This window comes from Macaca fascicularis, chromosome 14, assembly GCF_037993035.2.
Source record: "Macaca fascicularis isolate 582-1 chromosome 14, T2T-MFA8v1.1".
NCBI lineage: Eukaryota > Metazoa > Chordata > Mammalia > Primates > Cercopithecidae > Macaca > Macaca fascicularis.
Window position 1 is genome coordinate 120,896,763 of NC_088388.1, and position 25,544 is coordinate 120,922,306.

General features: G+C 37.4%; 1 long non-coding RNA gene across 19 annotated transcripts in view; it reads right to left on the minus strand.

Annotated features, from left to right (window-relative positions):
- The window catches only part of LOC102123831 (uncharacterized), a 337,031-nt gene that overhangs the window by 31,667 nt on the left and 279,820 nt on the right, over positions 1 to 25,544 (minus strand). For 10 of the 19 annotated variants that reach the window (XR_012423828.1, XR_012423829.1, XR_012423824.1 and 7 more), the window contains 2 exons: positions 2,740 to 2,831; positions 1,723 to 1,805 (listed from right to left, as the gene is read on the minus strand). This is a non-coding gene — a long non-coding RNA (uncharacterized lncRNA). Of the gene's footprint in view, positions 1 to 1,722; positions 1,806 to 2,739; positions 2,832 to 4,696; positions 5,071 to 25,544 lie in introns of all 19 variants that reach the window. The other 9 variants (XR_012423816.1, XR_012423814.1, XR_012423817.1 and 6 more) reach the window with 1 other exon arrangement.

Here is a 25,544-nt window from a genome sequence, read left to right on the forward strand (position 1 = left end):
AAAATATGACATATCAAAATTTGTAAGATGAAGGTAAAGCAGAAAGAAACAAGGTTTTAAATATTTACATTAGAAAATAAGAATGATTTAAAAACAGTGATCTAAGAGTCTGTGATAAGGAACTAGAAAAATCAGGATAAATCAACCCAAAGTAAGAATGAAGAAGGAAATAATAAGGATAAGAGCAGATATTTATTAAATAGAAAAGTGACAAATAATAGAAAAACTAAAAAAAAAAAATTCTTTAAAAAGATTAATAAAATTGATACCTTGTAGCTATACTCATTAAGAAAAAAGAGAAAATGTAAATTATCAATATTACAAATGAAAAAGGAAATATTACTATAGATTATTCAAACCAGAAACACAATAACTGAATACTGTTAACAACTTTGTGAGTAAAAATTTGGCAATTTACATTAAAAGAACAAGTCTCTTGAAGAATATAAATTATTAAACTTAACACAAGAAGAAATAAAAAATCAGAATAACCCTATATCTATTAACAAATTTATTCATAATTTTAAAACCTTTCCACAAAAAAAACCATAGATGACTTCACTGGTAAAGCCTATCAAACAATTAAGAAAGAAATAATACAAATTGTATTTAAACTTTTTCAAAAATATAAAAGAAGGGAACACTTCCCAATTCATTTTATGAGGCTGGTGTTAACTTGATACCGAGTCATTCACATACATTACAAAAAAAGAAAATTACAGATTAATACATTTCAATAACACAGATACAGAAGTCCTCAAGAAAATATGATCAGTCCAAATCCAGCAATACATAAAAAGGCTAATTCATCATGACCTAGTGGGATTATACCGGAAATCCAAAGCTGTTTTAACACTCAAAATAAAATGAATGTTATTAAACATATTGGCAAGATAAAAATAATGAAAAATCACTTGATTATCTCATTAGTTGAAGAAAAAGCATTTGATGAACTTCAACACCCAACTATAATAATAGCAGTAATAATAATAGTATCTACCAGAAAATCAGATATAAAAGAAAATTTTCTCAATCTGATAAAGGCCACTTACTTTTTACAAACAGAAATAATATTATATTTAATTATAAAATACTGAATGCTTTTCCCTTAGGAAACAAAGTAAGGATGTCTTTTCTTAGCACTCATATTCATCCTTGTACTAGAGGTCCCCAACTAGTATAATAAAACAATATAAATAAATGAAATGCATAAGGACCAAAAAGGAAAGAGAAAAACTCTTTTGAATTACTGGTGACATAATATATAGAAAATTCTAAGAAGTCTTTTAAAGAATCCTAACAAGCTGATTTAATATTATCACAGAAAACAATTGACAAAAGTCAATTGCTTTACTACATACTAGCAATCAAAACTTGAAAAATTAACCTATAAACATACCATTTACAATATCATAAAAAAAAGAAAGTATAGAAATAGGAAAAGTGTGGTATTGGTGTAAAGATGAACAAATAGATTAATGAACCACACAAACACACCTCAAACATCTACCTGCTGCTCAGTTCACCCATATCCACCAGTATATTATGAGTCAAACCCAACCTCATCTGGCGTTACTCTTTCTGTCTCATTTCAGAGAACCCACCTTCTTCTACCACACAAGAACTGAGAGTAGAAAATAAATCTACACTTATATGATCTATTAATTCTGAACAAGGTGTGGCCTCTAGAAGCTGAAAAAGGCAAGAAAATAAATTTCTTACTAGAGTTTCCAGAAGGAATTCAGCCATGCCAACAGCTTGGTTTTAGCCCAGTGAGATCCATGTCAGAATTCTGACCTACAGAACTGTAAGATAGTAAGTTTTTATTGTTTTGATCCACTAAACTTGTGTTCATTTGTTAATTAGAAATAGAAAACTAATAAACTAGTTCAAAAAATAGTATATTCATTAATTTATTTAGATAATTTTCAGATAATATTAAGCTGTGCATCTGTTTCATGCCAGGCATTGACCTAGGCATGGAGATTTGGGATTAAAATGCACAGCTCTTAACTTGAAAGTTGGGATCTGAAAGCAATAAGAAATAAATGTAGCAAAAACTATGATAAGACTAAGCACAAAATGCTGTGAGAGCACGTATAAGAGGCATTTAACCAAACTGAGGAGGAAATAATAGCCAGGAAGGCTTCCTGAAAGAAGTGATATTTTAACCAAAGTCTAAGTGATTAGTAGAAATTAATCTGGCAAAGATGGGAAGTGGGAATTTAGCAAACAAAAATAATGTTGAGTTCTAAGAGCCATAAGAGATCTTGGTGCATCCGGGGAACTGTGAATAGTTTGCTACTCACCGAGAAGTAAAATGAAATGCATAAGCAATCATGGGTCAATATACAGATAAGATGTAAACCTTAAGCGGAAAGAAATTATTGATATTGATCTAATGATCATTGAGTTATCATTTACCTGTGGCAAAATGCAGATTTTAGGGGTTATATTTGGCTATTGAATTTGTTTATGTAACCCATATCCCAACAAGATACAGTCAATTCTACCATAATATGAAATATGCATTCCTAAAACTCACCATTGCCACATAAAATCATGCAATAAAAGTCACATCATAAGGTTTAGCACAAAAATGAGACTGGGCAAAACATTCAAACACTTCATCAGTGACACATAAAAATAGGTAGGAGCCTAATAAAAACACTAGTGCAGTTTTACACATGTTAGGCGATTAGGAAGTTCATAAATGCTACAGTAAATATGGCACTTTACCTTGAAAAAGGCCTGAAGCTGGCTCGTGCGGGAGCGGACATCAGAAGGGTTGCAGCTTGTGAGCTTTTGTGAGGTGGAGGAAGAAGGGTTATCTGAAAGCAAAGTTGATCTTATAAAAACTTTAAAACATAGGCATTCAGCATCAGGCTTTTATAAGCATAAAAATGAGCAGAACTATAGTCACTAGACATATTAGCAATAGTTCTTACTTGGACCAAAGCTTGGCCCAAAGAAGGAAAAATCTTTCTCTTGATTTTCTTATTGTCAAACTGAGGCAAACAGGTTCTTTCAAACTGTTTTTATTGTATAATAAGGGTAGCCAAAGGAAAATAAACACAGGATAGAGGGATGTAAACAAGATGGCTTAATAATTAGAGGGGTCTGAACCCATCATGATTTATTTGTGTGAATGCTGTCTCAAAACAATTACTTTTTATAGGCTCAAAAATGGCAAGGCACTTGACTGGGTCCTTCACATTTTAACTCCCAACACAACTCTTTGGTCTTTCTTTTTTGACACCTTTATCCCTGTGTTAATATCTCATCTAAAGCCTAATATCAGTGTCTGTTCTAAGAAAGCTGCTTTTTCTTTAGTTGAATAACACCTTTCAGATGAGACCTTATTTTATATCCACAGGGATGGGAACAGATCATATAAAACAACAAAGGAACACTAATCTGGTAGTTAAGTAAACTAAATTCTTGCCCTGGTTTTCTCACCAACTTAAATTCTAAAATCTCATCTGTGAAAATAAGGTGATTAACCTTGTCTGTCTTTAAGGTCCATTTAAGTTCAATACTTCTATGACCATTATTAACAAACATTATTGAGATCCTTCTAGGTTTAGAGTGTTTATCAAACAATCTATCCTCATTTTTAACAAGATAAGAAAGCTCAGAAAGGCCAAGTGACTTGCTAATGTCACACTTCCAGTAAATGGCAGAGCTCAGATTCACTTGCACATCTTGTCCACAAAACAAATGTCTTTGCAAATGCCACACTGTTGTCCTTAAAAAAATGGCTATCATAAAACAGACAGAAAAGATCCCATGGGATGGACACCTGGGTGCCCAGCACCTCCACCCATTCAAGTGGTTTCCTTAGGAGCTGTCATATTTTATAAGATCCTGGCAGCTTAGCCTCTGTTTGTTAGTTCAGGGTGAGACATGACTCAAATTAGGAAAGTAAGATTCTTTCAAATAATTTGGAAATATGAAAGGAAGTTAGTATGTCTGAGATGATTGAAGCCATACAATAAAAAACTCAAAAGATGTTAGCAGCAGTGTTTCCTGCCAAGTGAAGAATGCCAGTTTTCAATGACAGACAGTGAAGCACAGAGGAAAAAGACTGATATGGTTTGGCTGTGTCCCCACCCAAATCTCATTTTGAATTGTAATTCCCATAATCTCCACGTGTCTTGGTAGGGACCTGGTGGGAGGTAATTGAATCATGGGGGCAGTTACCCCTGTGCTGCTGTGCTCGTGATAGTGAGTGAGTTCTCATGAGATCTGGTGGTTTTATAAGGGGCTTTTCCTCCTTTGACTCGGCACTTCTCCTTGCTGCCATGTGAAGAAGGATGTGTTTACTTCCACTTTCGTCATGATTGTAAGTTTCCTAAGGCCCCCAGCAGCCCTGCAGAGCTGTGAGTCAATTAAACCACTTTCCTTTATAAATTAGCCAGTCTCAGGTATGTCTTTATTAGCAGTGTGAGAACAGACTAACACAGAGGGAGAGACTTCTGGCAGAATTTGGACCTGAGTTCTGGTTGCTTATGACATCCCGCTGCACACTGACCTTCCAACAGCTCAGTTATTCCTTCCTCCCTTGCACTCAAAGTGCTAATAGGTCCCCTTTTTTGCTTTGATTGTTGAAGGACCGTACATTAGCTTCACAGGGCTATTGTAACCAATTACTACAAACTGAATGGCTTAAAACAACAGAAATATATTCTCTCACAGTTCTGGAGTCCAGAAGTCCAAAATCGAGGTATTTAGAGGGTTAGTTCCTTCTGGAGGCTCTGGCAGAGGATTCGTTCTGTGTGTCTCTCAGCTTCTCGTGGCTGCTGGCAGCCTTTGGCATTCCTTGGCTTGAAGGCTCATCACTCCTGTCTCTGCCTCCATCTTCATGTGGCCTCCCCGACTGTGTCTCTGTGTGTTTCCCCCTTTCTTTTCTCTTTCAGGTAATCTTGTTTTGGGGCTTAGGCTCCACCCTTATCCAGGACGATGTCCTCTTGAGATCATTAGCTTAACTGTATCTGCAAAGACCTTTTTCCAAACAAGGTCACATTCACAGGTTCTGGGAGCCTCTTCTGGGGGGGCCACAATGGACCTCTAGCAAAAGAGAAATGCTAATTGTAGTGGTGACTAGTTTGAAAGTTTAGTGCTATCCATCCTAGTGAAGTTTTTCATGTGTTTAATTACATTTTCCCTGCTGCTACTGCTACCTTTTTTTTTTTTTTTTTCCCTGTAAGGGGCAAAAAAACTAAAATCTGAAGAATGAACTGTGTTGGCAAATATGTAAATACATCCATGAATATTTTAGATTTATCTTTTTGTGTTACAAAGGCAAGCAAGATGACCAAATGATCTCAATTTTCTTAATTCAGTGATGCCAGTGGTAGATAACTGCAGATAAGACAAACTACCCTATTCCACTTACATCTTCCATGCACTACTGAAAATTCATTTGTGCCTTTTTATTGCTTCAGGGCTGGTATTATAACACCTTCATGAATGGTTTACTAGAGAGTTCTGATGTCTAGACACCACATAGGTATGTTGTTATTTGTTTTGTTTTTGAATAAATAACAAAAAAGAGGAAGTGTGTTGGTGTTTAGTGTTTTAACCAATATAAATTGCCTTCTTTTTCAGGGAAATGTTCCCTAAAGTCAATTTCCATGTAACCAGCTATTTGCTGGGGTAACAAATTTACCCCATCCTGGAATCTCAAATAAAAAATCCATTGTGATGCCATTATATGACTGGTTTTATGTTTACTAGCAGCTGTCTTCCCATCTTCACTATTGTAGAGTAAAACTATTATACTGGTATTTAAAAAAATCCCATAACAACAACAACAAAAATACAAAGACCCTGGTTTACAAGAGGTGTTTTATTGGGAAAATACTACAGGATGGATTCAATAAAAAACAAAAACCATGCCTTCCGCTCAGTATAATCTTGCGGATGCCGTCCATCTTCCTGATTCACTGCTGAGGTACTAGAAGGCATCCAAAAGGTTTAAACTTTGTGTTTTCTGTATTCTGACGGTTTCACAAGGCAATTTCCAAATGCATACTGTCTTTAGAAATCAAGTTTGAATTCAGACAGAGCTCATCTTGAATCAATCATGCGAGCATTGTATCTGATAATAATATAGATTCTCCCAGAATGGATCCTATGATACCTCTTCCTTCAGCCCCTTTACCTTGCTATATTGTAACAGGTCTCCTTTGTGTATTATAGCACCCTGTTTTAACACAGTCAACCCAAAAATAGGAATGCCAAGCTCTTGCAACGTAAAATCTCTTAGTGTGGGACTAAAAAAGAAGATACAGCTTTCATAGAGGGACAAAAATGCTATAAACAGGTGATGGCTGATGTGTTTGGGGTAGAGTTAATTACTTCTTTGTTAATTCCTGATACACTTTAGAAGGCTCTTTAACAACCCACTTTTGACTGTTTATGTATCTTTTTCTTTAAAGAGCCACAGATTATTAAGTTAAAAAAAAAAGTCCATACTTTTTTTGTAGGTAACAGTTTTAGCTGACTTTATAATTTTCCATCCTCAAACTGACTTTATCCTTTTTAATGATGTTCATGCTCTTAATCAGGACTATATAAACAATCCATATTACAAATTTCATAAAGACATATGTGAACATTTAACAGGCTTTGGGAGACATTTGCCGTGTAGACTATCTAGCTGGATTTTCTTCCTTGGAGATTATCCTGTACTAGTAACAAGCAGAGAAAATATTTGCCACGCCTGTGAGTATTTAGGAGTTCCTTTGTGTGCCTAGATCTTTTCCCCCCATACAGGGGAAGTGGTGTGCACTGGGGGTAGGCAGAAGAAAAATGACAAGGAGCAAAAGCTTTGCTGCTGTGGGATCAAATTCCAAGCAGAATTCCTTCATACACTTCCATTTCTGTGAAAGTGCGGTGTGGTGCTCGTTTTCACTGTATCTGCTCGCTTAATTGTTTCTGCCTGTTCATTTCATTCTTCAGTGAAAACATTAGCCTAAGGGACATTTGAAAATCAAAAGGTAGGCTTGAAGTTTAACAGGAAATGAACAGCGGTGTTGCTGCGATATTAAAGTAAAAGTTTAGAACCAATAAGAAATAGCCACAATTCTAAACTCAACACGTCTTTTCTCCTTTTTGTTGTTTCCTTTGCTCTCCCAAATGTCAAGATTAAAGAAAAACATTCCATGGTTTCTACATGTTTACATTGCAAGGGTGTATAAAGGATGCTGTGAGGTATGCATTAAAATAACTTATCCGAGATACAGTAAAGATCCAGAGATTTTGAATTATTATGCAGGAATATATAAAATCCAGCACAGATTTCCTGACAGCTATAATTATTTAATTCTTTTAGAATTATCTTTTTCCACCCCCAAACCTCCTCTTGCCAGAATTGTTGAGATAATTAAGGAAGTGGTGGGAAGGTTAGAATCTGAACCATTTCAAAACCAAAACTGACCCGATAATTGTCCAATTCTGTTTCACTTACAATGCAGGACTATGACTTCTGTGTCTGCATGTGTGTGCTAAAGTTTGACCTCTGGTAGGGAAATTGTCTTCAGACAGAATAGAACTTGAACTTCAGAAGTCCAATGGTCCCCATTGTAGTTGCCCATTTACACTCAACGTAGCATGGCTTAATTGTCACAAATATCAGTTATGCTAAATGCTGGTATTCTAACAGCTCAAGGTGAACTGTTGTTACTGTCCATCTTTTCTCTGATCACTGAGACAAAAGATCAAACAGAAATATTTTAAAAAACACTCTCAGAGAATCTCAGCTTAAAATACTGCCTCTTTTACCACCACATTCTCCATCTTAACAAGGAAATCAAACAATTTGAGGAGAGCAAAGCAAAGAAATCCACAGAGAAAAGTTGTTTAAAATTGCCCACTGGATACAGCCATTGTAAGAGCTGAATAATGAGGTGGGAAAATATCAGACTTTAAAAAAAGTCTAGATGTTTAAACATACAAAAGTTATTGCACCATTTATTTTTGGAAATAATTTGGGTTAATCCAAATAGCCATGATGAGGAATAGTCAAATAACAAGTAATTACCTTTTCCTGCCTTTGAAGAACAATGGATTTGGGATGAATCCAAATTTGTAAAAAGCAATCATGATTTTATATTCAATTATCTCACGGAAAGATCTCTGCAGTTTTGCATTAGTTTGCTGATGCTATACTTCATGGGCATTGCACACTTGGAGAAATAATTTAATCAAAAGTTATTAATGTATTCAATTATTCATTGATTATGTATGGCACTCATTAGTTTTAAGAATAGCAGGACAACAGAACTATTGATTAGAAAAAACATTTTTGGAAGAAAAACTGGCTCTCTTAGCTACCTTTGCAGTGGTCATTCTCCGTGGAGAATGTAATCATTTGGCTGTTTCTATTGCCGGAGTGGAAGTGGTTTTTGTGGTGGTGGGTGGGAGCGTGACACTAGGTATATGTCTGAAATGGGGAAGCAAGGCAAATGGACAAATTGCAAGTTAAATACTTTAGAAGGGGGGGACGTATTTTTACAGGTATCTGTTATTGTCCTTACAAGTAATAAATAATGCTAAATAAAACATGTAACTAAACGGGCATTAAAGACCTTTTACATACATAGAAGACAAGAAAAGCTTTTTTTCCTCCTATGCTGCAGACTGCAGGCATTTCCCTCTGCCTCTGTCAAGTGTAATTCTTTCTTGATGAATGACAAGGCAGGATAATAGGCTGTGGTCGCCATGGCAACCAGACAGCAGCACTGTGTGCCTAGCATTTTTTCATCTGAAAATGAAACCAGAAGCAAAGAAAAGCTGAAAATGTAACCAACAGATTAACTGATACAAAAAAAGAAAAGAAAGAAAGGAAGAAAAAAGGAACAAAAAGGCAAGTTAGATTACAAGCAATTAAAATTACAGTACCTAGTCTTTCCCTCTCTCTCTCTCTCACACACACACACTGACTAGCTATTTTTAAATACTATTTGAGAAACATGAAACAATCATGTTTTATCTTTATTTTTCAAAATGCTTCATTTGTTTTTGAAATCTAGGAAGAATCGATTTTTAAAGGGGCATTTAAATTCTTTAATCACTGAAATTTATGAAGCTTTACGTATTGTGTTTGTATTGGAATTTCTAAATTCCTTTTCTCTCTAGCGCCCATCCCTGAACTATCCAGAGACCAAATGCTTAACGTGCAACAGTTTTTTCCGGACGCAGAGTTGGTGGGTGGGGTGAGGAAGGCAAGGTGACTTGAAACTGAGAAATAAGAAGCCAATATTACATCAACACTCACGGATTCTATAGACTTCACTCACTGTATTTACTAAGTAATCAGAGTTGCTTTTCTATTCAGCAAAAAGAACGCTGTGATTTTCTGCTGTATCCCCATTCCTAAGCGTAAGAAGGCTCCTGAATCCTCATTCAACATATTGTATATTCTGCCCATATAAATTCCTTTCATTTACTGATCTCAAAACTTGTATTGAAACTTTCCTGTGAGATGTTCTCGGGATCTACTGAACACAAATAAAAGAAAACAGACACAAAGGAGTATTTTCTGAGAGCCGCCGTCCCTTTACACCTCAGGTTTGGTAGAGGCAAAGAACACTGAGCTAGAAGTTAGAGGACAAAAGTCCCGTGAGGGGTGCAGCTTTGCAACTGCAGGCCAATAAGCACAGAAGAGCAAACCAAACAGGCCTCAGAATCAACATACTTGAGTTTGAATCTTAGCTCCATCCTTTTGGTAATCATAGTTTTCATATAGGTAATATGATAATAGGTATCTGTTACAAATGAACCAGAGAGTCCTTAAACTCTCTAAGCGTCAGTAGTTTGCATCTTTAAAACGGGCAAATCTCATCTACATTATGGGAATGAGAGGATTCGTGAGATCATCTGTTGAAAGTGTCTGGTATATAATAGGAGTCACTTAAAGATTCCTCCTTCCTGTAATCAAAACACCCAGTTTTCTAATATGTGTAATAGAAATGTCTGTATATAGTGTGTGTGTGTGTGTGTGTGTGTGTGTGACAGAGAGAGAGAGAGAGAGAGAGAATGTATACATAACCACCTGTTTTGGGATGACGTAAATCAAATTAGTTACTCTATGTGAAATGATTCAAGGGTACAATGTGCTCATGAAAATGGAAGATGGTGTCACCAAGAGATGTTGACAAACTTCTTTTCCAGAAAAATCCTAAAGAAAGGTGTCCGATTCCAACCCGCCCCGAGGCAGAGAAAAAGATTGACCAGCTAAGTCAGGGCTTCTATCGCAGGAACTTTCCCTTTATGACCAGAAGACTGAAATGTGAAAGAGGCCCACAGGGCAAGTTCCGGGAAGGTGGTGAGCACACGGGGGCGTCCGAGCAGGCCAGGGCCAAGGGGCCCACGAGCCTCGGCACAGAGCAAGCACTCCCGTCCTCCCTCTAACGTACCCAGCGTCTGCGCTGGCCACCCACAGAAAGGCCTCATAAATCCTTCCTTTGTCCCCATTTCCCCAACACACACAAATGCAAAGTGAACAGTTGGATCAAAGCTTTTAATGTGCTTTGTACTGTTTTATTTGAAGAGATCAGGTCTGATATTTGAGAGGAAGAGTCCATCTGGCTGGGCTGAGCTCAAGGAGCCTCAGACAAATTGTAAACAAGACCAGGGTACAAGCTCCTCTCACAGCCCACAGCCTGCCACTGCCATTGCCAAAGCACTATCTCATGCTAGCCAGGTTTTCCTGACCATTCATGCAAAAGGAGCTTAGTTACCAAAGTGGACCCTCTCACAGGTTTTCCTAAACTTTTCTAGCACATCTTGCAGATTACCACTGGCAGCTTCTAATGGCCTAACACCACACCTGTATTTTTTAATTTTCCAACAGTAGGTATCATGGTGCATTACATAGTGTTAAGATCCTCTGTTGTTCAAATAAACTCCCCTAGTAGAGTGAGAATGTGAAGATTGAAGATTGGAGAGAAGGGAATAATTACTTTATTAAATGCAATGTACATTTCTAAAAAGGAAAATTAAAGCTTACATTGTTTACTACTTTGGGAATACAAAGAAGGGACATATTAGTTGCATTTCTTCTGTCTCAGCATTTCTCACACTTGATATAATCATTTATGCAGTTATCTGTTCTTGCTGGATTGTGAGCTCTTTGCAGAGGGAGCCATGCCTATCTTGCTTCTTGACACATCCCTAGGACCTAACAGGTACTAGGCTTATGGTAGGAACTTAATAAATATTTGTCAGTCAGATGACTGAACTTTGAAGTCAGACACACCTATATTTGTACCGTTGTTCCACAACTCCCTAGTCCTAACCATGAGCACCTTTATTTATCTGAGCCTAATTTCTTCTCTGTAAAATAAGGTGATAATTCTTCACATAATCGTTGTGATTTCTAAATAAGACACATGATATTTGAAAATGCTTAGTGCCTAGCATAACATAGTAGATATACAACAGCTATTAGTTTTTCTTTAAAAAATTTAATCTGCTTTGATGAATTTTTAGTGAGTTGCTTGCCATTCCAAAAGATCTTTCCTGATAGTCTTTGGAAACCCATACAATGCTGGTAGAGGAGTAATAGGTTTATAAAAGACTCATTCCTCAAAAAGTGTGTATGTGACCCTAAAAGTGTGTATATTACATGTCACCATATCTTTTGCAAGCACAGAAGAGCAAATGTTATCTGTAATTAACTAGAACAAGGAAGGTTTGAATTTGATTGGAAAGGCCAGGATGGAAAGTGAATGTAGACCCCTGGGGTTGCAGAGGGTGAAGGACCAGAAATAAATGCACAGCAGTAGAGCCATTAATCTAGGGATGACCACCTGTGTTGGAGCATCTGGAGAACAAATCACAGATAGCAAAATTGGTCTGAGGCACAAGACAAGTAGTATGCACACAACATCAGTTGAAATCAAAGATAAAACTAACATTCAGGCAACATTTATTAAGCACCCACTGCATATGGGAAAATGAATAGGTGCATTCACATATGTGTATCCCTAAACTTAGGAGGCAGTTACACAGCAGTAAAGCACAGATTCAAAAATCAGATGCCAGGGTTTCTGTCCAGGCTCTTCTACTTAATGGTATGACTGGCACATTTTTAAAATTCTCATATCACAATTTCCTCACCTATAAAAGGGGGAATAACAATAGTACCTACCTCAAAAAATGGTTGTGGTCATTAAGTGATTCGATACACATAAAAACACTTAGAACAGGGTCTGCACATAGAAAGGATTCAATAAATTTTAATTATTGTGGATTGATTTGTATTCATTCATATTTTTAACCTTTGTTAGAGCTAACAGAGATGGTCAACTTATGACAGAAAAGAGCTCTAGACCTGGGATCAGAAGACTTGGATTTGAAAATCAGTTCTGCCACTTACAAGCCTCAGTTTCCTCATCTGAAAGTAGAAGGAAGAAGACCTGACTTGAAAGATGTGCTGTGAGTTGTCTATTTATTTAAAGAGACCAAGATCAAGTGTGTCAGTTGAGAAGCAAATGATACGCAGAGTTTTAAACTGCAGGCAATGAGTATCAGGGACACTTGGTAGATGATTTCAGGCCAGAGCAGCAGAGGTTAAAGTCCCTCCTTGGACACTAAGGAATAGGGAATCAAACATCAGAGACAGGAGTCTCCAACATCAGCACAACAGCCAACTTAACTCTGAGACACAGTGGTGCTAAATTACTTTTCCAAACTCACAATTCAGATGAGGTCACCATTCTCCGAGGCCTCCAATGACTCCACCCTGGCCTAAGAATAAAAATCTAAGCTCCTGTGACCAACATTCAATTTCTTCCAGGACCTGCTTTCAGTCTTCAGTTTCTACACCATCTTTCTTTTGAGATCACTAAGATATTGACTATTTACTATACACGCACATGACTTTCCACAGATAGAGGTACAAGCTTTTGATCTCACTCTTGCTTGCATCTAGAACACAGTTTCTTCCCACCTCCACCTGTCCAAGTTTCCCATAACCATCAAGTCTCAGCTAAAGGCTGCTTCCTCTGTAAATCTTTCTCCAGTCCTCCAAGCTCGAAGTGCTCTCTTGGGCACCGAACAGTTCTATTTTGTATTAGAATCATGTATGTTTCTATATTTGCCTGTTATCCCCTAAACAATTACAAGTTTCTTCAATCGGTAGAGTTTTTAGCTGTTTCATCCTTGTTTGCTTGAAAAGGGGTTGAAACAGCAATCATGAAATGTATATTTTTTTGTTATTTGTTTGATGGCTGTATGGAATATATGAACGAATTAGTGAGTAAAGGATAAAGCAAATCTGTAACTCCCCGACCTATCACTAGGTTTGGTTTTATAATAAAAACGAGGCTGATCATAGATGTATTAGCAATAATAAGAAGAATGAATTATTATTGTTTCATATTATGAGCCATGCTTGAGCTAAGAGGTAGGGATACAGTGGTGAGTAAACCGTACACTTCTCCCTTCTCTAGAGGAAAGTCCTATGGAAGGAGCATGCATTTATCAAATCATTATTGAAATACACAATTACAAACCATGAATGTTATAAAGAAAAACATTATAGCAAGTTATGAGAACACAAACAAAGGGACAGGATCTAATTGGGAGGAGGTCAAAGAAGGTTTTCTTGAGGAGTCGATATTTCTATTCAGATTTGAAATGATGATAGCAGTTGCTCATGGGCAGAGCAGTGACTTGACTGCAGGGGACTGAAGAGAATGGCCATTAAAGGCGTTTTACCCTGCAATCAGATGTTTCTGGGATCGTGAAGGTGGGAAGTGGTCTAGCATCTGTGCTAATAATTTTCAGTGTGTGTGGAAAATAAAGTAGGCAGACAATAAGAAGGATGGTCCAGAGAAGAACATGATAAAGGAGGACAGAGATAAGGCCGGGAGAGGGGAGGAAATAGCTCAATGAATAAATAATAAACCTGAAGAAGTAAAAAAACTAAAGACAAGGCAAAACAGAGGAAATGGTGAGTATACCACCAATATCAGTCCTGAGCAGCTCAAATAAAACCCATAAACCTTTAACCGAGAAGTATATCTTTGTTTGCAGTTAAACTTTCTGCATTTAGAATTTAAGGAAAGAATTTTGGCTAAAAGGAAATTCTAAACTGGTTAAGGAAATTCTAAGTTGGTCTTTCATTAGATGGAATTAAATGCCAGGGGTTGGGGCTAGCCTCTCTGCATCTTTTGCTGGGGCCGGATATCTATTTGTAAACACAGGTGTAGTTGAACTTAGGAAAACAAATGGGATGGCTGAAGGTTGCACTGGAGAAGGAGAAGGCAAGTGGAGTTGTATAGATGACCTCTAAGCTCCAAATCAGTGATTAAAATCTTAAGTATTTAAAAAGCAAAGGGAGAAGGTTCATCTGGAACTCTGAGACACTGTATTAATGATTCTATTGTCACGTGAACCTTTTAGGATACAGATTGGTATCCTTGGCCTCATGTACGTTCCTCAAAAGTAGCATGTTTTCTGGTCCTCCTGTGTGGATGGAATGAATGTCTCTCGCTCTGCTGGCACAGCAATGATGGAGACACAGGAGCAAGATCCTGTTTCTGGTCACATCTGTAAATAAACTTTAGTGAGTTTGGGCTTGAAGGCAAGTGACAGAAACAAAAGGGCACAGAATGTCCCGGTTACTGGAGCAAAGTAGGAAGCAGAGCTGTGGGAACAAAAGCTTTGTCTGCTTAACAGTCTTCCCAGACAAATTGTGTTGAAAAATATAATAAGAGTGATTTAGCCTGGGTTCCTCCCTTCACCCCTGCTAGTTTGCCATGGTGTCAAAGAAAACAAAAAATCAATCATTGGAGAATCCTTCCCTGAGCAGTGAAGTCTTGTCAGTCTTCTAGGTTCCTTTATTAAAGCCCTAATACCCATGGGAGGACCCCACCTCATTAAATAATATGTTAGAGAAACGTTACTCTATCAGGTACTCTCTAACAGGTACAGAGTGCTGAGCTCAAGACCCTAAAAGGAAGAGACACAGGACAGAGCTAAGGGTTAGGCAGAGCACTACCACATGGGAGAATGCTGGAGAAAATTCTGTCCAACTTCACAAGGGAGGGTCAACCAGGGCCTCGATTGTATAAAGAGCCTCTGTTGGCTCCCAGTAAATAACTCCTGGCCCAACACAAAGTCACTGTATGTGCAAACATTTTATTCACAGAGCAGTCACTTGCATCAATTATACAATAAAAATGTGCACATATTTGGGGCACTTGCTCTTTAGTATTCATGGGACTTCACATGGTCAGACATTTAGCCAGATGCAAGAAAAGTGATTATCAACTACATACAAAATAAAAAGCGTGAGAGAGACTTCCTCGCTGCAAGCATGATTGCCTCATCCCATGCTTTTGTGAATGGGCATTACTGACTGGCATTCAGACCATAAGTAAATTGGCCAATGAGAACTCAGCAATGCTCTGATTGAAAGCTGATCACACACACCGAAGAAATGCCAATATGCAAAACCTGATAGCAAGATTTTAAAAATTCTCTAGAGCAGAACGTATAAACTGAAGAATCGGGTAAAAAGGTGAATTCATGGTTATTAGCTAATAATAAGACTATAATTATTGCAAAACATCTTGGACAATGCAGGATGGTGAGTAGGGCTGAAAATGGAAACCAATAGTTTTTTAAAAAGGTAAAAATGAATGACTCAGGAAGAAGGTAACTTTTTTTATATATGACTTTCTTTTAGGGTTCAAAAGCTACTTATAATATTTTTCTCAGCATTGATTTTAAGATTATTTCATTTCTGGAGTCAACCTGGTTGTACATTCAGTGAACTTGATACTTCACTGTAGATCTATTTTCTCTAAAATGTCTAAAAAAGGCCCCGGTGACCCACCATGGTGGGGGGTTCTCAAACTCAGCACTTAATCTCAATTAAGAGATTCAGTGGGGAATGAGCCTTTTCAAAGAAGATACTGAAAACCTAAAATGAAGAAGATAATCTTCTTACGTAGTATGATTCTATAATCAGCTGGTTTGGACTTGGCATTCAAGATGTTGTAAATTCAATCCTTATATAGATCAGTTAGTTTCTACTCCACAAACACTTGTCTGTCCTCACTATGTACCGTGATCTCAGATAGTCCAGGCTAAGTCCAGCTGGCCACCTACCAAATGCCATTGTTTAAAGAGAACAGGGCCATTATTTAAGGAAAGTGTGGGTGACTCCCTGTGTGTCTTTAACATATGTCTTCACCTAAATGTGGGTGAGTTAAAGCTTGGTATATAAAGGAAAAAGCATATTATTACTTAAGTAAATGGACTATCTAGGGGATAGAAGCAGAAGTTGAAGAACGTGAATGTTTCCACCATTGCTAGTGATTCCCCTGCAAATACGTTTTAATCGTATTTGGTATAATCATCTGTGAGAACAGATGGAATGAGATGACAGATAACTCAACCTTCTTGGTAATTGGAAAGTCATTTCTCTTTGATTTTGGAACACAATGTTCACCACTCCCACACAGGCACACCTTCTTCATTATGTTCAACTTAACGTAAACCCGTATTTCCATGTCTGCTGGAAGGCATTGGATGTGATCCTTTACGCAATCTCTCTCAAATTTTCATCTTTTACTTTCTTTTAGATATTTTCTCTAGTCTCTTCATCTTCCCACCGTCCCCCGATGCTTGAATCAGGCAGAAATTCACACCATTAATTTTCCAGAGACTAAATGTTACTAAGGGTCAGCATTTCTTTACATGTCTGTTTCCCCTAATGAGGTAAGCTCTTTGACGACAAGGATTATGTATTATTCATCTTTGTATTCCCAGGACATAGTAGGTCCTAAATTAATGTTTATTGAATGAATTAAGTATAAAAATATGTAACAACTCATTAAAATATTTTGCGAGTCAATTCTATAATTTCTTAAACTGTTAGTTTAGCATAAAGCATTACATTGCTCTGGGCAAGCAGGTAAGTGGCTATTTACAAGGCAGATTTGTATTTAATTGGATATAATGTATTCTAATGATTTGAATTGATTTGGTTAGTCTAATTTGGATGAAAGACACTCAGTCCATTGGTGTTATTTATTTCCTTGGTGGTAATAAATGAGATTCCTTCTAATACCTTGCTGATGGCAATTTGTGTGTCAGTGGAACAGTCGGAGCCTTTCACTTTCGCAATAATGGTTTAGGGGCAAACAATAGGACCCTTAAAAACCTATCTAATCCAGCTTTATGGCCTTATAAGCTGTCAGGCTCTTCACTTTTTTTGTCATGATGGGAAGACAAGACAGGATGTAAGAAAAGCAGAGAGGGGACCGTGGGGCTTAAGAAGCCAAAGGACTTTGAGATCATGTAAATAATAAAATTGGTAGGTAGAGAAACTGCTTTCCCTCTAACCTCTATTTCTCCTTTTTGCAAGTGGAAATATGTAGATAAAATCAAGCAAATGATAAATGTAGAAATTCCTAATTATCTCGTGAATAGCAAGATTGGAAACAATGAAACAATGTCCTAGTCAACTTGTAGAGGCAGAAGGCTATTTTACTACAAGAGGTAAAATTTTGGGACACACTGCACCCACATTAATACGCTTAGTAAACTAAAAGCCAAAGGTAGGATCTCAGTGTAAAGGCATTACCTGTGGTGATAAAAATAAAGGTCCAGGGGTGGGCGCAGTGGATCACGCCTGTAATCTCAGCACTTTGGGAGGCCGAGGCAGGTGGATCAGTTGAGGTTAGGAATTCGAGGCGAGCCTGGCCAACATGGTGAAACCCCATCACTACTAAAAATACAAAAATTAGCAAGGTGTGGTGGCTCGTGCCTGTAAACCCAGCTATTCGGGAGGCTGAGACAGGAGAACGGCTTGAACCTGGGTGGCGGAGGTTGCAGTTAGCCGAAATCGCGCCATTGCATTCCAACCTGGGTGACAGAACGAGACTCCATCTCGAAAATAAAATAAAAATAAATAAATAAAAGTCTAGGTAAAAGACTTCGAGTTTTTCATATTGTTTGAAGAGAATTATTTAAATCAGGCACAGCCAATAACAATTTGGACTCAAAATCAAGCAAATTTCTCCCTTTCAAACAGTGTATTAGTAGGCCGAAGCAGTTCACCTTGATTCAATGAACTGAACTGGACTTTGGATTTTAAAATTTACAAAAATCCTCCAAAAAATTCAGACAGACTTGTGAACCAGGAGTCAGGAAAACTGGGTTCAAGTGTTGTCCTGCATGTCTTCATGGTACCTGCTCAATATTCTTACCCCAAATATTTCCTTTACCAAAATGAGATAATATCATATGAATACTAGGCAGACAAACTAAATAATAGATAAAAACACGTTGCTCTAACCCTTTGAGAGAAATCACTAAAATATAAGGAGTTTGTATTTTTATTAATCAGAATTACCTACAGCCCTGTATCTAGTTCTAGCCATCCAGCTAAGGATAGATTCAGAAACAGTTCAAAGAAAAGCTACCCTGATGTTAAGAGTTCTAGAAATAGATGGTATTTTTTTTAAAAAGTTAAAAAGAACTGGGATTATTTATCCTATGGAAGACATGATTGAGAAAGGATGAAATCATGGTTTAGAATTAGAGCAATGTTTCTTAAAGTGTGGTCCCAGGACCTACAACAGTAGCAACCCCTAGAAACTTACAAAAAATGTAAATCCCAGGCCTCTATCCCATACCTGCTGGATCAGTAACTCTGGAGGAGACCTGACAACCTGTGGTTTACCAGCTCTCCAAGGTGATTTTGATGCACAGTCTAGTTGAAGAACCACTTGGTGAATATGAGTAGTGGTCTTGTGGAAAATAGTGAAAGTGAATAGTGATACTCATTGAAACAGAAAAGAAGGGTTGGGACGGCTTTTAAGTATTTAATCTTTTCCCCTGTCAAATAAACCAGATAGTAAAAGAGGAAAGTATGCAAGTAACTCAAGGAAAAAGCATAGAAACCATCTAGAAAAGGCTCCTTCTTTCCTTCCTTCCTACCTTCCTTCCTTTCTTTCTTTTTTTCATCTTTTCTTTCTTTCTTCCTTTTCTTTAAGGAGGGTACAGAATCCATATGACTTCCTACATGAAGCTTTAGATGTAATTTTAACAGTGGTTTACTCAAATGAAGTTTTAAGGGAACAATAGTAGCATCAGAAGTAAAGCCTAATATGTACACCAAATTCAAGCAGTAATGGCTCTTAAATAATCCATAATTGGCTGGGCACTGTGGCTTATGACTGTAATCCCAGCAGTTTGGGAAGCCGAGACGGGCAGATCATGAGGTCAGGGGTTCAAGACCAGCCTAGGTAATATGGTTAAACCCCATCTCTACTAAAGATACAAAAAATTAGCCGGTCATGGTGGCAGATGCCTGTAATCGCAGCTGCTCAGGAGGCTGAGACAGGAGACTTGCTTGAACCTGAGAGGCAGAGGTTGCCTTGAGCCAAGATTGCACCTTTGCACTCCAGCCTGGGCAACACAGTGAGACTCCATCTCAATTTAAAAAAAAAAAAATCATAAAAAAGAACCATGACTTTTCAGAAATTCAGTGAAAAAAGAAAGATGAAATACCAATGAGAGAAGGAAAGATAGAGAAAAAGGAAAGAAGGAAGGGCAAAATCAAATGGAATTCAGAGAATTGCCAACTCTCAGCACAGGAGTGAGGGCAGGAATGAAAAGGGTGCTTTCAATGACCCAATACACATCACCATGCAACAGCATAGTACATTGGAGCCTTGCTAAGAATTCTGTCTTCTGGAGCCAGATTGTGAAACTGCTTTTTCATGAATTTCAATTCATTTTAAGATTTCTAATTGAGTCGAAATTCCTTGCTATTAATTTCTTTAGGCACTTTGATAGATAAGCCCCTTGAATAGGTGCCAGATCATACCCACCTTATATAGAGGATTGTTACTACAGTGAGAAGCCAAAAACATGAATTTTTTGAATCACATTTACTTTTACTTTATTTTGTGGGATAAGTAAGTTTTAAGGATATGTAGACATGTTAATATCCATAAATAGTATAGACAAAAGATTTCCTACTCTACTTACCCTAAATCTCCTCTTTCAAGTAAGGATAATTATCAACCCAATAAGACAGCAAGAAAGAAAAAATCCAGTTATTTAAAACATCAATGTATGCACTATAGTAATCTCAATTATTCATATACAGAATGTTGCCCCTTTTGATTATCTGAAGCAAAATGTTGATCCCAGATCAACTTTCTTTGGTTATGCATCATTTATCTAGATAGCTGCTTCCTAGCATCAGTAGTTGTTAAGACAAAACAAAACATGTAAATATGAGGCCAATGAAAACAAACAAAACTAACCATTCTAGACTAACTTCTCTTCTTTCTTTTATAGTTATTAGACTAATAGTTTTGAGGAATGACATTTGGAATCCTAACTTCAGTATGTGACTTGACTAAGCTTCTTATGATCTCTTTTTGGTAAGTTTGGGTCAAACATTTGAATAAGATGACTCTGAAAAAAAACATCTAATTTAGCAGATATCTTAGGATAAAAAAAAATTCAGAGAGGGAATGATGAACTGAATTTTAGGATGAGGGAAATAGAGTTTGACAGCAGAATGTATAGAAAAGACTTAAGTGTTTTAATAGATAGTAAGATAAGTTGAATCAATACTGATAGATGGTTGCTAAAAAGATTAATAGGAGTTTTATTCCTGGAAATCCAGTACTTAAGGAAAAAATTTTTAAAGGTGATCATCCTGCATTTCTTCCCATTTGTCAGTCCACATCTAGAAAAAAGCATTCAATTCAGAGTAGCACATTTAACAAGGCAACCAAACCAATTGAGTGTGGAGACTCACAAGAATGACGAAGGTATGTGAAATAATGCCATGGGAGGAATGACTGAAAGTGCTAAGGGTGTGCAGCCCAGAGAAAAATGACTCTGGACGGAACATGATTTCTTCTTTTACATATCTGTAGGACTGACAAATAGAAGAGAGATTAGACTTAATAGACTTACACTATATCTCCTAAGGGTAAAATAAGAAACAATGAAAGACAATGCCTTTGTGATTCAATATAAAGAAAAAGTATTCTGCAGGCGCGGTGGCTTACGCCTGTAATCCCAGCACATTGGGAGGCCGAGGCAGGTAGATTATCTGAGGTCAGGAGTTTGAGACCAGCCTGGCCGACATGGTGAAACCCCGTCTCTACTAAAAAAAAAAAAAAAGAAAGAAAGAAAATTAGCTGGGCATGGTGGCGTGTGCCTGTAATCCCAGCTACTCAGGAGGCTGAAGCAAAAGAATCGCTTGAACCAGGGAGTCAGAGGTTGCAGTGAGCCAAGATCGTGCCACTCTACTTTAGCCTGGTGACAAAATGAGACTCTGTCAAAAAAAGAAAGAAAGGAAAGGAAAGGAAGGAAGGAAGGAAGGAAGAAAGGAAGGAAGGAAGGAAGGAAGGAAGGAAGGAAGGAAGGAAGGAAGGAAGGAAGGAAGGAAAGAAGGAAGGAAGGAAGGAAGGAAGGAAGGAAGGAAGGAAGGAAGGAAGGAAGGGAGGGAGGGAGGGAGGGAGGGAGGGAGGGAGGGAGGGAGGGAGGGAAGAAAGGAAGGGAGGGAGGGAAGGAAGGAAGGAAGAAAGAATTCAAATGATCTGGGTTGTCCAAAAAAGGAACTGCTGATCAGGAATGTGGTCCATTATAAGCTAATAGAAAATTCAAGCAAAAGATGAGAATTGGACTAGATGGCCTTTGTGGCTTCTTCATCAGTGAAAGTCTGTGAACCTAGAATTAAAAAGGGAATTTGACTGAAGTGAACATCTAAGGCACATTCTGAAGACCATATTCATTTTTTATAACATCTGCACCCTGCTCCTCTCTATTAACCTGGGTATTTAAAATCCAGTGGTGTGTAATCTAAAGACCTTCTCAAAACACTATACCATATTTACATTCAAAATCTTTGTAAAGTAAGAACAAGTCAACTACCTTGTTTCTCTTCCTACTGAAGAGCTGACTCTACTACAGAAATTGTGAAGGAAATAATTATCAATAGAGTTAGATCTAGAACATAGCACCTTTGATTCATGAAAATGAAACTTTGAACATGTATCTCTTGACCTTCATTGTTTAACATTCCTCCCCAAATTCTCCCTAATGTTGATGGCTTAGTTTATTAATTCAAGTTCGTTGAATAAACCATAGTCTACAATCACGATAGTAGTTTATGAGAGCAAGTGTTGATGTTACTCTAAGTGCATGGGGAACTTGCAAAGGTCCTTTTCTAGAGGCCTTCAAGATAAGTTGCAGAGGTCCTTTTCTAGATATTGTGATTTATTCTACTATTAGCTCATTCCTACTTTTCCACTAAATCTGCCAGTTATCACACTGTGAGCAGAGTAAGAAAAAACTCTGGGAATGAAGAAATTCTGCCAGTGTCACTTGAGTATTACAATGCTACTGCACTTTTGATTTTCTCCCTCCCACTATTGGTAAGTTATGATATAGCCTCCTCAACACAATACCTAATGCTAAGTACTGTAATAATCATGGTGCACTGCTCACAATCCCTGTGGCAAGCATTTAAACTGCTCTAAGCACCAGCAAAAAAAGAAACAAATATTTCTTTTGTGGTTCCTTTTAGTCCTTGAATATATCACAATTTAACCCTAATCAGATTTACCTGATGTCAGGAAATAACCTGGGACTTTCGGCAGTCGTTATCCTAAAGGTTAATAATCAGAAGGTTGAGAGGAAAAACTTAAGATGGGACTTATCTAATGGGCTAACTTAGGTGACTTAGAGAATTACATACAAAGGGTATAACCAGAGCCAAGTGTAATGTCCCATGTGATTTTTACTAGGAGAGACTAGTCTTAATAATTTCATCTTTGGACAATCCTCCTTTCTAAGCATGTACCTGCCACTTAGGGATCCCCAACCCAACACGCTGAGGCTCATTTCATCATCATTACAGCTCTAACCCCATTGTAAAAATTCACCAGGGTCTTTTAAGCCAGGATAACAAACTTCTCAAAGTGTTGAAAAAACTTGGTGGCTGATATATGCATGGACTAAGTTATGTATATAGGTTAATAAACACACACACACACACACACACACACACACACACACACACACACACACACACATCTTTTAGGACTGGTTTGCCTGAAGTCTTCACATCATGGAATGTCAAATGTCAAATGTCTTTAAAATATGATTATCGGCCAGGCACGGTGGCTCATGCCTGTAATCCTGGCACTTTGGAAGGCTGAGGTGGGTGGATCATGAGGTCAGGAGTTTGAGACCAGCCTGGTCAATATGGTGAAAACCCGTCTCTACTAAAAATACAAAATTTGAGGTCGGGTGCAGTGGCTCACGCCTGTAGTCCCAGCTACTTGGGAGACTGAGGCAGAAGAATCGCTTGAACCTAGGAGGTGGAGGTTGCAGTCAGCCGAGATCATGCCACTGCACTCCAGCCTGGGTGACAGAGTGAGACTCTGTCTAAAATATATATATATATGTATGTATATATTTATATATATAATGTATATGATATGTGTGTGTGTGTGTGTGTATATATATATTTTTTGTCTGATTCTCCTAAGAGAGAGTAAACTGGCAGAGAAATAGATAAGATAATAATTTGACATTCCACATTGTTGTTATCTATATATAGTGTTGTCCTTGAGGTTAGCAGATGCCAGAATTCCTAGATCAATTAAATAGAACACCCTTTGCCCACAGCTTCCTTTGTAAAAGCTGAATATACTAACGGATTTTTCAAAATATCTATTTTTCATTTTTAAAAGTATCCCTATTTAAAATGTAGGAGTCTAAAAATATACACAAACCAAATGTTGATTCATTGTAGGAGTTGCATGTTATGATTCCCTCATTGCATCTGGTAACTGCATGTGGTTAGCTACACTTGGTACGACTGGATACAGCTTGACATATTCTGGGATTTATTAAAATGTAAATGACAAAGCAGAAAAGAATGTTCAGACAATTGGATTACTCCATTGACTGAATGTTCCAATACTGTATCTATTTTTGTCAAAGCAATGGTGGTTCCTGCTGTGGAATGCTGAATGGAATATTCCATTGCAGGGCATGGGGAGAACTTGAATAAAGGAAATTGAAACCTAACCATTTAATTTTTAATTCACCTCTCTAAAAGCAACACATTGCCAATACTTGTAAAAGAAATTATGATAATTTTGGCACACAATTATTGGAAGATCATCACTTTCAACTATTTATTCAGTGTCTATTATTGGTTCTGTAACTTCATTCATGAAAACAATGATACATTTGCTTGTTTTTGCTCTGGGCCTTGGCTTGTTTTCGTTATGAGCATTATGTGATGAGCATGAATATCTGTGATATGGCAGTGAATATGCACAATCCAAGAGAGACATTTTCCTGATGGGAACTGTTCTTATTTGTTCCAGAGAAGAGAAGGCTGGGAGGTAGTTGTCTTTAAGGACATGAAGGGATTGAGTTTAAAAGAATGGAGGCCGGCTGTTCTTTCTCTCCACAGGGAACAAGAGAAAATGGGATTAAACTACAGCGTGAGGGATTTGGAATAGAAATAAGAATTTCCCAACTGTGTAGAATCTCAAACACTGAAATGCATTTTGAAGGAAGTATGTGGACGTTAGTTTTATTTCGATGCCTTTAAAATATGGAACGGCACATTTTCACTATGTGGTTTTATACGGACGAAGAAGAGCAGATTTGATGACAGAGTTCCGGGATTCTCTTGATCTATGAGTAGAATCTAAAAGTGGTGCATGGTGGTAACTATGAGAAGTAACTATTTTTTTATAGTGGTTATTTTTTAATGTCAACTTTTCTCATGGGGACAGACTGTCAATTTTACCTGTACAGTGAAACATGAAATGGAATGGAAGGTAATATAATAAGTTGGGTGGGGACAGATAATGTGGGAGCACAATGCAATTTTTAATTTTGTCTTCCCACTACCATTTCTGCTATTGAGTAATTTAAGTTTAAAGGCAAAATATCCTTCTAGTGGAGTTTAATATATGTATATTGATTTTTGAATTTGTAAAAATGTGCTCAGAATTCCTGGGGAAATGAGCATCTCCTGCACCCTCTTTATGGACACACACACACACATATATATATGTATATTTTTAAGGAGTTGCATTTTCACATTTGATTAGCAAATTAGCAGAATTATTTGAGTATATGGGATTCAAATTGGTCCAAATTCAATTTTGCTGTTAAAAATTATGACCACAGTGGATATTAGTCTTGACTTGAAGATAATTATATTTTCCACTTCCCTGAGATAGTTTAGTGTAGCAGAAAGAGCGTTGTGTTAAAATCAGAAACTTGGGGGTCAGGTCTTATCTCAATCATGGCCTGGCTGTTTGACCTGGACAACTCAGTAACTGTTAAGTATGAGTTTATATTCTGAGGAATAAACAAAAATGTGTTAAACAAATGGTTTTCGTTCTAATATGCTGTCAGCTATTGATACCAAAAACTCTCGATTTTCTGAGCTGAGTCTAAGATTATGTTCCCATAAGTCAATAGTCCTCAACTTTGGCTGCACATTCTGA